Here is an 11199-nt window from a genome sequence, read left to right on the forward strand (position 1 = left end):
GAACTCGGCGGCATCAAGGTTTACTTCTGCCCAATTCAATCCGGTTTGCTGATTCAAAGTCGCAATTCAATTGCAAACAGGTTTACATTGCTATTACTGCTTTATGTTCTTAATTCGCATATGGCATTATGATTAAATTTATGGAAATATCTTGAGTTTGGCATATGAATTTTAGTATGTATCTGAATACCTTAAATGATTAACCACATAATTGCTGTAATGAACGCCATAAGGCATAAAATTGGTTGAAATTGTACTGATATCAAAAACAGAATCCGCAGCCGCTCGCTAGCACATCGCTAAGCGAGCATGCAGCGAGTATTCGCTAAACCTTCGCTAGGCGAGGCAGGAGCGAACGTGACAGTAGCTGATTTTTTTTCTGTTCTGATTTTTCACTCATGTTTTATCATAGCCATCATCATTTACCCGACCCTATTTGCTGTTGTGATCTTTTTGTTGTGGTGTAATCCTCGATTGCACCCTGATTTGGTGTTCTGACATGTTTTGTTGAGTTTTGTAAAGGTTCGTATACCCCCAGGAAAAGATTGCTTGTTAGGTATTCCACTTTATTTGTGGGATACCCTTGTGGAGATTCACCCTGAATTGTTCAATTGATTTTAATGTATTAATTTTATGGCAAAGATGCACCCTAAATTGCTTAAGGGATCTTAATGTATTAATTTTAATGAGGGGATTCCTCCTAATTACCCAATTGATTGTAAAATACGGCCTTTGAATATGTGATCTTGGACCTCTCTTTGTTGCCCTACGGTATTACGGTATAATGGTCATGTTCCGCGAATGTGGGGATACACTTAGCAAAGACCCTTCGATTAAATCATCATAAAACGAATCATAGTCCCTCGGATGTTGCCTTCGAATATATGATTTTGTCCCTCGATGACCCTTCGGTATAGCCTACGGTTAAATGATGATCGCCCCTTCGAATGCTAAGGTATCCTTACAAATGTTGCCTTCGATGACCAATCAATGACCCTTCGATGACCCTTTTACATCCAAAGGATAAAACTACTTACTTCCCAATAGTAAGGACAGTTTTACCCTCATAAGGATAGGAAATGTCCATAAAGACCTTGGGTAGGTATAACTCCTAAATGCTTGCTCACAACTAAAACTACTTTTCACACCTCACACTTTTCAAAACCTCCATTAGAAAATCACCACTTGGTATACATTCGTACTAGAATCATTACCGAGTTATATTTTTCTAAACAACTTTCAAAACTAAACGAGTTAACCACTTTGTATACATTCGTACAAGAATCATTACAAAGTTAAACTCTCTTTTCAAAATATTTTCTAAACAGCTCTCACACACTTTTTCAGACAAGAAAAACATAAGTGATCAAGCAATTAAGAGCCCATGGATAACCATGGATACAAAGGGTGCTAACACCTTCCCTTTGTATAATGTAACTCCCGAACCCAAAATCTAATTAAGGTCTTTCCTGTTCTTTTCCACCTTTCCTTATTGGATGAAAGAAAAGTCGGTGGCGACTCTTGCTATCCGCAACATTGCGATTAAAAGCAAAACACAAAAAGTCAGTTCACCGTATGACAGTTACTTCTGAGTTTGGTTAGGTTTACTTATAAGTGTTATAATGTAGATGACTTAGAATTCCAAGTTGGTATTATTTCTCTAGTTGGTTATTAAAATTCTCCATCTAAGTGTCGGTAAGAAGGCCATTCTTTTTGTGAATGATTGGTAAGGTTTTGGGAGCAGGTGCTCAGAGTGAAGTATGGATTTTCTATGAAGTCCTATAAGCTAGTCAGGGATACCTGTGAGATCCATTTGTTCCTTGATGTTCAATTGGAATTACATAGTAAAGAGTTCAGATAGGAAATAATTGTGAAGTCTTATGGAGGACTCGAGAGGTAACTACTCGTAGGAATGGAAGTAAGACAATATCATGCCAAGTGTGTTATTTTACTAGAATGGTACGAGAGAAGTGAAGCATCAGATGTAGACGATTGTAGTATATGGTACTAGGTCAAGTGAAATTAATAAGAATATCAATATGCAGATTGTAAGACTTGTTGCAAGCGTTGAAAGACTTATAAGGAAGGATTCATCAATATTGTTGCAGGTATGGGATCATTGGTTAACCCCACGGATATTCAAGAATGTTAGGTATCATGTCAGAATAAGGTATCGTGGTTATGATTTTATTTAGCTTAGTGCAAGAAAGGGGAAGTTGTGGATTACAGAGGGATTTGTGAACAAGCAGTTTACAACGACATATCAGAAGAATTAAGTGGGAAAGGATTTGAAATAGAGGTATTATCATATCAAGAAGTTAGATAAGTATAGGAAGAATGAAGCTTGCTAGTGAAGAAATTGGGAGATTCGAGTATAATAGAGGATTGAACTGGAGCAAAGTCGAGTGCTGACCTGAGTGGAAGAAATTCGGGGGCGAATTTCAATTTTAAGGGGGGGATAGTGTAATATCCCATATTCCCTTAAATGCTTAATGGTTGTCAGTTGAGACCAATTTGGTTCCTATGTACTCTATTTGTTGTTAGTTAAGAGAATTTGGGCTCCTATGTGCTCTAAAAGTTGTCAGTTGGGACCAATAAAGTAACTAGTGGATTCAGAAGAGATCAATTATTATTAAAAGAGGATGACCATTATTAATAAGTACAAGAGGGGACATTTTGGTAACAATAATAATTGGTCAATTGATACTAGAAGACAAAATAACATTTGGGATATTTTGTATCATTACATAATATAATATTATATATTTAGATATTATTTATATATGTATATTCATGTGGTGGAAAAGAAAAGAAAAAAGGATAAGAACAAGAGAGAGGAAAGAAATATCAGTAAGAAGAGGAGAAGAGGAAGAGAAAGAGAAAGGGGAAATAAGAAAAGAAGAGGAAGGAAGGAAGAAGGGAAAACTCTTGGGTGTTCACCATATTCATCATCATATTCTTATTCAATAAGGTGAGTTCTAGTTAGTTTATTCTATAGAGTAGGGTTCTCATTTAGGTAGAAGACTATGGTGTTGTTGTGATTGAACATGGTTGTTGTTGTTGATATGAATATGGGTTCATAAGGTTGAGAAATCATTAAGTGTTTATTTGTTGTTGTAGAATCATGTTATGTGAAAATGGTAGATGGAATGCCATGTTGTTATGAGAAATTATGCAGGAACCAATTGATTGGTCCTGGACTTTCTAATGAATTAATTCCTTGATAAATGTGTGCAAGGAATAAGTGTTAACCCGGGTCCTCCTTGGTATGGAAAAAGCCTTACCACTAGGCTAAGCTCTTGTTGTTGAGTATGTGTGTAAGGAATGAGTGTTAAGCTATATTCTTGATTAAGTTAGATTATTTGAGTATTGTAACTCCATTTTGGACGCAGACAGATTCGTTAGAAAGATAACGTAAAAGACTATTAGTTTTGTACCATGTTATAGTATACTATGTTCCTTACAAATGCTATGAATTATATTTTGATGAATGTTAAACATTGTTGTTGTGTTAAATGTTTAATAACATGTTTTAAAACCTTACGAAGATGAGTGAGGAAACCTAGGAGAATAACTTGATTAATAACTTAGAAAGATAATCTAGATTATGGAAATGGGTATACGGTGATGCTTGGACGCAATGGTACCTAGGTGTGTATCATGGACAAGTATTCACTTGGTAAACGAATCAATATGCTTTGTATGGAACATGTGTGATTTTATGTAATGGTAATGGATCATGTTATGATGCCATGAGAATTGATATGATATCTTGAGAATTATTCATGTATTCGGAATTAGAAGTAATTATGCACATACCACTTCAAGGGCTAAGATAAAGCAATAAGTGAGGATGTGGTACCAATGATTCGTGCCTCAGTTGAGTTTGAGCCCCAACCATGGCAGACATGGGGGAAAGATGGACACCTAAGTGGGTTAGAGGTTCATACGGTGAAAGATACCCTAAGTGGGTTAGAGGCCCATACGGGTGACGGTCGCTTGAACTGGGGATTAAGCCTCATAGAGGACCCGATATCCACCGTGAAAGTCGAACCATACGAGCATGCATGAACCGAGCCTGACTTAGACGTAAGCCCGTTCGGGGATTGATGTTTCGTGAATCCGAATAGTGATTTGTTGAGTGGATGCACTCAAGTGACATGTTTCCATACATTGTGAATATACCTTAGTTGCTCAAGTCCTAGTTACATTGTATGAGTGAGCAAAAGTAACGGAAGGTGAATACTTGAGTTAGAAATTAGGTAGCAACCCTGTAGAGCTGAGTGGATCCATAGGATAGGAGAACTCATTGAGATTATTATCTCATCCCATTATCGTTTTTATTTTTAAGGTATTCCTTACAAGTTGAATTCAAGAGAAGTTGTCTACTAATGTTTTAAGGGATGTAGTTGTTGTGATGTTCTATTGTGGAGTTGTGTATAATGAAGATATTGTACATAGTTCTTAGATTTTTATTATTTAGGATTTATTGTATGACATGTGCCATTCATGTTTTAATTTGGACATGTGTATATATGGTGTCTTTAGGCTCTTATGTTGTATCAATACCAAATAATAACACTTATATGATATTATTCTAGATATATTTTATACGGGTTGTTACATAATCATTCCTTAATACATGTGAAGTTAACACATGTCAACATATACAATAAGGTAGATATTTAGCCTTAAGACTGTGTAAAAAATAGTCCTTTGCCAAATGACATTGTGATAATACGGCTTTGAGGATGTCAATGTGATAATGTGATTTGTAATTGTCATAATGCAGCTCGTATGCCATTATGATAATGTTATTCAAAGTTGTGATAATGCGACCTTGAGAATGACATTGTGATAATTCGACTTGGAGAACTGAATCCAATGCCATCCATTGACATTGTGATAATGGGACTTGGAGTAGGATTAAAGAGTATTATGTTTTGCTGCAGTGATGATGTTCTAATCGTAGTTCTTGGTATTGATTTATGAATTGATGATGGACTAAATTCCATCTAAATATTGTGATCTTGAACAAAACTAATATCTAGAACATTACCTCTTTTATTCATGATGAGGAGTTTGAACTCACCACTTATATAGTTGTGAACATTTATAAAACATAAGAATATATATTGATTGATAACAAATTAAAAATTACATAACAATATAAAAAAAACATACAAACTTAACCTATAATTCAACCACTTTAATTAATATGATCAAATCTAACATAAATGCATGAATCTATCCATTCAAATAAGATCATATCAAGTAAAACTATAAGAATCAGGCAAATACAAAATTGCGTACTACATTATGGAGAGATCAAGCATATCTAGCAAACACATTTACATAAATGAATATAAAAGATAAATAAAATTTCTAACGACAAATATTTGACCTCAATAAAACTCCATTACAGAAACTGCAAAACCTCAATGACAATAAAAATCATTAATCTAGATAAACTCACTTTATTTAATCAAGGAAATCACAGTCGATGAAACGGAAAAAAATATCTCTGACAGAAGAACAATAACAACTAAATTGCATGGTAGAGAGATGTTGAATGAGCAAACTTCATCCTCATTCGTTAAAATGAAGCTACATAGTTTAAACCAATTTTAGGAGAAATTGTTGCGTCCCTTCAACAATTTCGCAACAGTCGTAGGTACTTTCCACTATTAATACCAATTCAATTGAATATAAAGGTAGGATTTGGTAGTATGTAATAGTTCTTATACATATCAATGGGTTATTGTATTTTCCTGGTCCAATAATAAAAATATTAATGCATCTAAATATATAAAACTAATTTTATAATTAAAATACAAGATATTGGAAGAATATTTTTGGTATGTGGAAAAAGTGTTATGTATTTGGGAAAGAATATGAAACTTTTGGAAAAAGGGAGACTGCTTTTATTACTGAGTGTTTATAATTTTTGACTTGATACAAACTCAAGTACATCACGTCTATTTATACTAGTGGCATTCTTAAATAAACGACTAGGATTTTTCCACCATAAACTTAATCTAATTGTGATAAATCGCTCTATAGAATTCTCTCTATTGTTCTAAAAAAAGAGTAACTTATCATTATCTTCTAGAGAGCTCCATGGATCTCTCTAGAATAGGCTTCTAGAAGGAGAATTTATCCTGTCACGTCCCAGTTTTAACTATCACCCCACATACTTTCGTAATGACAAAAATGTCCTTTCCATTTTTTACCTTTCAAAAATCTACAATCAGTAAAAAAATTTCACTTCAGAGAACTTGTAAAAATGAAAAACTCCTGTAGTTATGCAGAAAAATTCGATACGATAAATTTTCAGAAAAGACACAATTTATGCAATTTTACAGAATATTTTAAAAAATGGTATGAGTTTTTACTGGTTTTTCTTAAAAATCTAATATTTTATTGCATTTTTACTGAATATATTCAATAAATCCCGATTTTTTTTAATTTTGTTACATTTTTATCGCATATTATAAAAAATATTGTACATTTATACTGAATTTATTTTATAAAAAATCAGTATTTCTATGGAAACTTATATCTCTTACCGAATATTTAGAAAAATTCAGTATAGATAAAGAACTTTTGGATATTTGAAAATTTTGATATATTTTTGCGTTGTGTAAAAAATCTGGTAGTTCAGAATGCTTCATTTGTGCGGTCCAGATCCTGATGGTTCCCTAACAGATGTTACACAGTACTTCACCACTGAAGTTGTATGTTTTAGTTCTATGTTTTGATTTTAATTTGTTCAATACTTAATAGGCTTTCGGTATCTCACTGACATTGATAAATTATTTTGTATATATTGTAAATGACAAATATTTCCCTCCCGAGATGACGTGTTAGCACAATTCATTGGTAAATAACATGTTATTATTCTTGTTACTATTTGTTCAGATACCACAAATAGGATTAGAGAAAAAAAAGATAAATTGATTATGGGTTGTGAGAGAGGGGGAAACTACAAGAGGAAGAATTCCTCTGTAGGAAGTTATAGTAAGAAAGGAAGTTATAGTATGAAATATTAAATGTCCATTTATGATGAGATATGTGCCAAGTGGTAGCGGTTGGAAGGGTATGGTTAGGTGTGAGTTTCACACTTATAAACTAGCTAAGGACTTAGATGGCCATATTGGGTCGTTTCAAAGATGATGAAAGACAATTTGTGAATGACATGACTAAATACAATATGGCTCTCAGGTTCATAATAACTGCTTTGAAAGAGAGATCCAGAAAACCCCATGAGTGTTACCCAGGTGTAAAGGAAAGATATACATACAAGAGAGGTTTGTTGAATGTAATGCAACATCTGATGAGTCTAATTCATGAAGAGAAACACGTGTACTTCACCAGAAACAGGGACAATCAAATGTTGTTGTTGATATCTTTTGAACACATCCTGATTCAATGAAGTTGTTGAACATATTTTGGCATTCAAATTTACATTCACGTGTTTGTACAAGCATGACAAATACATGCACATAACAAAATAAAAACAAAGAAATTAGCTAAAATATTGTACGTTAAATCATGCTAAAGCGTTCAAGTTTCACACTACTAATGAAAAGTAAATACAATGCTTTTTCTTAATGAGTAAATCTTATAGAAATAAATATACCTAGGAGTACTAGAACCATTTGGTAAACAATGAGATGGAGGGTGCCATCCAGGTAAAGGAATTTGAATAGTTCTAAGTGAAAATATCTAATGATATGTAACAATTTCCCCCAAAGTATTACAAATAGCTTAAAAAATCATACTTATTCGCTCAACTCAGTTTAAAAAAAATAAAAATTTATGTTTTGTTGTTTTTTACTATTTTGGCTTACTTAAGAGTACCTATGATACTCCTAACATATTTTATTGGTTGTTGTAATATGATTATTTATATTAATTTATCCTCTTTGCTATAAAATAAATACATACATATAGTAAAAAATTGCAGTCATTTAAAATTCATAATGTAAATAACCTTAATACACATTTAAGCAAAATATTTGTAACAATCATTCCTGACATATTTAAGCAAATTATTTGTATTAATCCTTCCTTAATACATATGAAGTCACTTGTAAGATGGTATTGTGATAATACACCTTCGATAATGTAATTTAAATTTGTTACAATGCAACTTTGATAATTTCATTATGAAAATGCAATTTAGAGGAGGATCAGGTGAATCCAATCTCATCCATTGGCCTTGTCTACTTAGAGTAGGATTAGATGAATCCATATCATTATGTGGTATTGCGATAATTCCACTTGGAGGTGGATTAGAAAGTATTATGTCTTGTTGCCGCAATGCTGGTCCAATCATTGTGTTTGGTAATGGTTTAGGAATTGACGATGGACTAGATTCTATCATTTAATAACATTATCCCGTCCAGTCATTGATGATGGGGTTGCTTCCTTCATCACATTGTTCCGGTAGTTATTAATTTCCAAAATAATGTAGATAAACTACTTTTATTTTTTATCCTATACATTTCATAATTTATTTAATATTTTAACTTAAAGAGTCAATGTCTCTCCTACAAATTATAAGCATAACACATCATAACAATGACGAACATTAGATTCATATGAAGCAAAGGATTTCAATGATATGCTCAAAATTTCTTCGAGTGAAAGGTTTATGAGTGTTGCCATTAACTCCTGCTTCAAGAAACATTTCCAAATTAAGATCACAACAATTTGATAACATTCCCACTACTAAAGTTTGAACAAAAGGATTTTAATAACGTGTTAAAAAATTCTTGGAGTCAAAGTTTTCTGAGTGTTGCCATTAACTCGTGCTTCAAGAAATATTTATGAATTATGATCACTAAAGTTTGATAGCATACCCACTATTTCTCTTTGTATCCCCAATGCACGCATATCCATCACAAACTAAATAAAATACAATAAAAATATTTTTTAGTGGTAGATATAATAACAATTCATCTCAGATATAGAAAAGAAGAAATACATTTTTTATACCTGACATGTACTTATTATGGGAAAATCAAAATCAATAAATATGATGATAAAATTCACACCAGTCAACAAAAGTTGCATTCCTTCTTGAGCATTATTTATAGGTTCTATTCGAAAGCCTGTTGATTCATTATGGACAATATTAAAACATAAGAATATATGTAGTTTTGGTTATAGGAGTGAGAGCCCTTGAACGCACATCCCAAAAGGAAATTAAAATATAAAGATAAATGCAATTAGAAATTAGACTTAATTAGGTCATGAAAAAATACACAAATTGAACGTATAATCCAACCACTATGATCAAATCTAAGGTAAGTGCAATAATCCAGACACTTAAATTGGATCAAATCAAGCATAAGTGCAAGAATCCAGCAAATACCTAACAAACATATATTACAACCAACTATCATAACCCTTCAAATACAGTTAATGAAATAAATAGAGAAGAAAAATATAATTTCTAATGACTAAATTTAACCTCAACAAAACTCCATCACGAAAATTTCAAAATCCCAATGACAACAAAAATCATTAACGAAGATAAAACTCACTTTATTTAATCAAGGAAATCACGGTTGTTGATACTGGAAAAAAATATCTCTGACAAAAGATCAATCAAATTGCATGGTAGAGATGTTGCTGAATGAACAAACTTCATCTTCAACGGTTAGAATGAAGCTGCATAATTTAGAATAAGATTTAGTACAAAAATTATAATGAAAATAAATAGATGGAGGAATAAGATCTAAAGAAATAGTACAATGCATACCTGTATTTAAAACAAACTCATTATAGCTTTTCTATCCATTGATTCAAGTTGAGTTGGTATTAACAGTGGAAACATCTACGGCTTGTTGCAAAATGGTTGAAGGGTCCCAAGTGAATATAAAGGTAGGGTTTGGAATTATATAATGGGTTTATACATATCAATGGGTTATTGTGGTTTTTTTTGCCAAATAATAAAAATTTAATGCATTTGAATATATAAAAATAATTTTATAATAAAAATACAAGATATTGGAAGAAAGATTTTTTTGTAAGGGGAAAAAGTGTTAAGTATTTAGAAGAGGATATGAAATTTTTGGGAAAGGGAAGACTGTTTTTATTATTGAGTTTTTATAATTTTTAGTTTGATACAAACTCAAGTACACAACCTCTATTTATATTAGTGACATTCTTAAATCAATGACTATGATTTTGCCATCACAAACCTAATCTAATGACTATAAATAACTCTCTAGAATTCTCTCTACTATTCTACAAAAATAATAACTTTTTCTTATCTTCTAGAGAGCTCCATGAATCTCACTAGAATATGCTTCTAGAAGTTGGACCTATTTACAAACAAATATGGGTTTAAAATTCCTAAGGCCCCAAAACTAACAAACCAAAAATCAACTTAAATATTTAACTTTACAAAGTCTTCACGCTTGAAAGGCTTGGTAAAGAAAATAGCTGCTTGGTCACATGATCGTCTAAACCAAAATTAAGACTTAAAGTGAACTCTAAGAGTTAGACCTTTATAAAATTAAAATTTTAAATATAATTAATTAAATTTTTTTTTTGGCTTTTTGAGACGCAATTTTTATATTAAATTATCATAATCGATTTCTCACAAAATTTCTTTTTCAATGGATAGTAAATTCAGCACAACTAATATTGGTTAAGACGTTGTTGATCTTAGATTAATTTTAATTTCAAAAAATAGAATTAGACCTTCATATTGTTTTATAGAAACATCAATGAACAATCACCTATATTTTCATATTTACTCTTTTTTTTTGTTTTAATAAATTTATCTAGAGACCCTTTTCCAGTGTAATAAAAACTTCATTTATTTATTCTGACTAACTTGATTCATATTTTCGAGTTAACATTATGTATTTTATTATAAATAAAAAATAATTCATAAAATATAAAAAATTATTATGAATAAAAATTAAAGAGAACAAAGTAGAACAATAGAACTTGTTTTTCACAAAGTTAAGTATTACATTGTTACTTATCTTCTTTCACGTTCCGTCAAAAAAAAATATTAATTGATTCAAAGCCTAACCAATTAAAAACATAACAAAAATTTTAAAATTTGATAACCGAAAGGATTAAGTTGATAAAAAGTTTAAAATTTGAAAGAAATGAATTGAAAGAACTGAATTAAACACAAGGATGCATGCAAATAAACAATCTTAAATAATT

General features: G+C 31.5%; 1 long non-coding RNA gene across 1 annotated transcript; it reads right to left on the reverse strand.

Moving 5' to 3' along the window:
- Positions 1–8037: 8037 nt before the first annotated feature.
- Positions 8038–10118, reverse strand: LOC127083484 (uncharacterized). Its single transcript, XR_007788425.1, has 5 exons — positions 9773–10118; positions 9555–9681; positions 9004–9119; positions 8868–8913; positions 8038–8679 (listed from the first exon to the last, which is right to left on the reverse strand). It is a non-coding gene; the product is annotated as an uncharacterized LOC127083484 (long non-coding RNA).
- Between the last annotated feature and the right edge of the window lie 1081 nt (positions 10119–11199).

The sequence above is a fragment of the Lathyrus oleraceus genome, chromosome 5, assembly GCF_024323335.1.
Source record: "Lathyrus oleraceus cultivar Zhongwan6 chromosome 5, CAAS_Psat_ZW6_1.0, whole genome shotgun sequence".
NCBI lineage: Eukaryota > Viridiplantae > Streptophyta > Magnoliopsida > Fabales > Fabaceae > Lathyrus > Lathyrus oleraceus.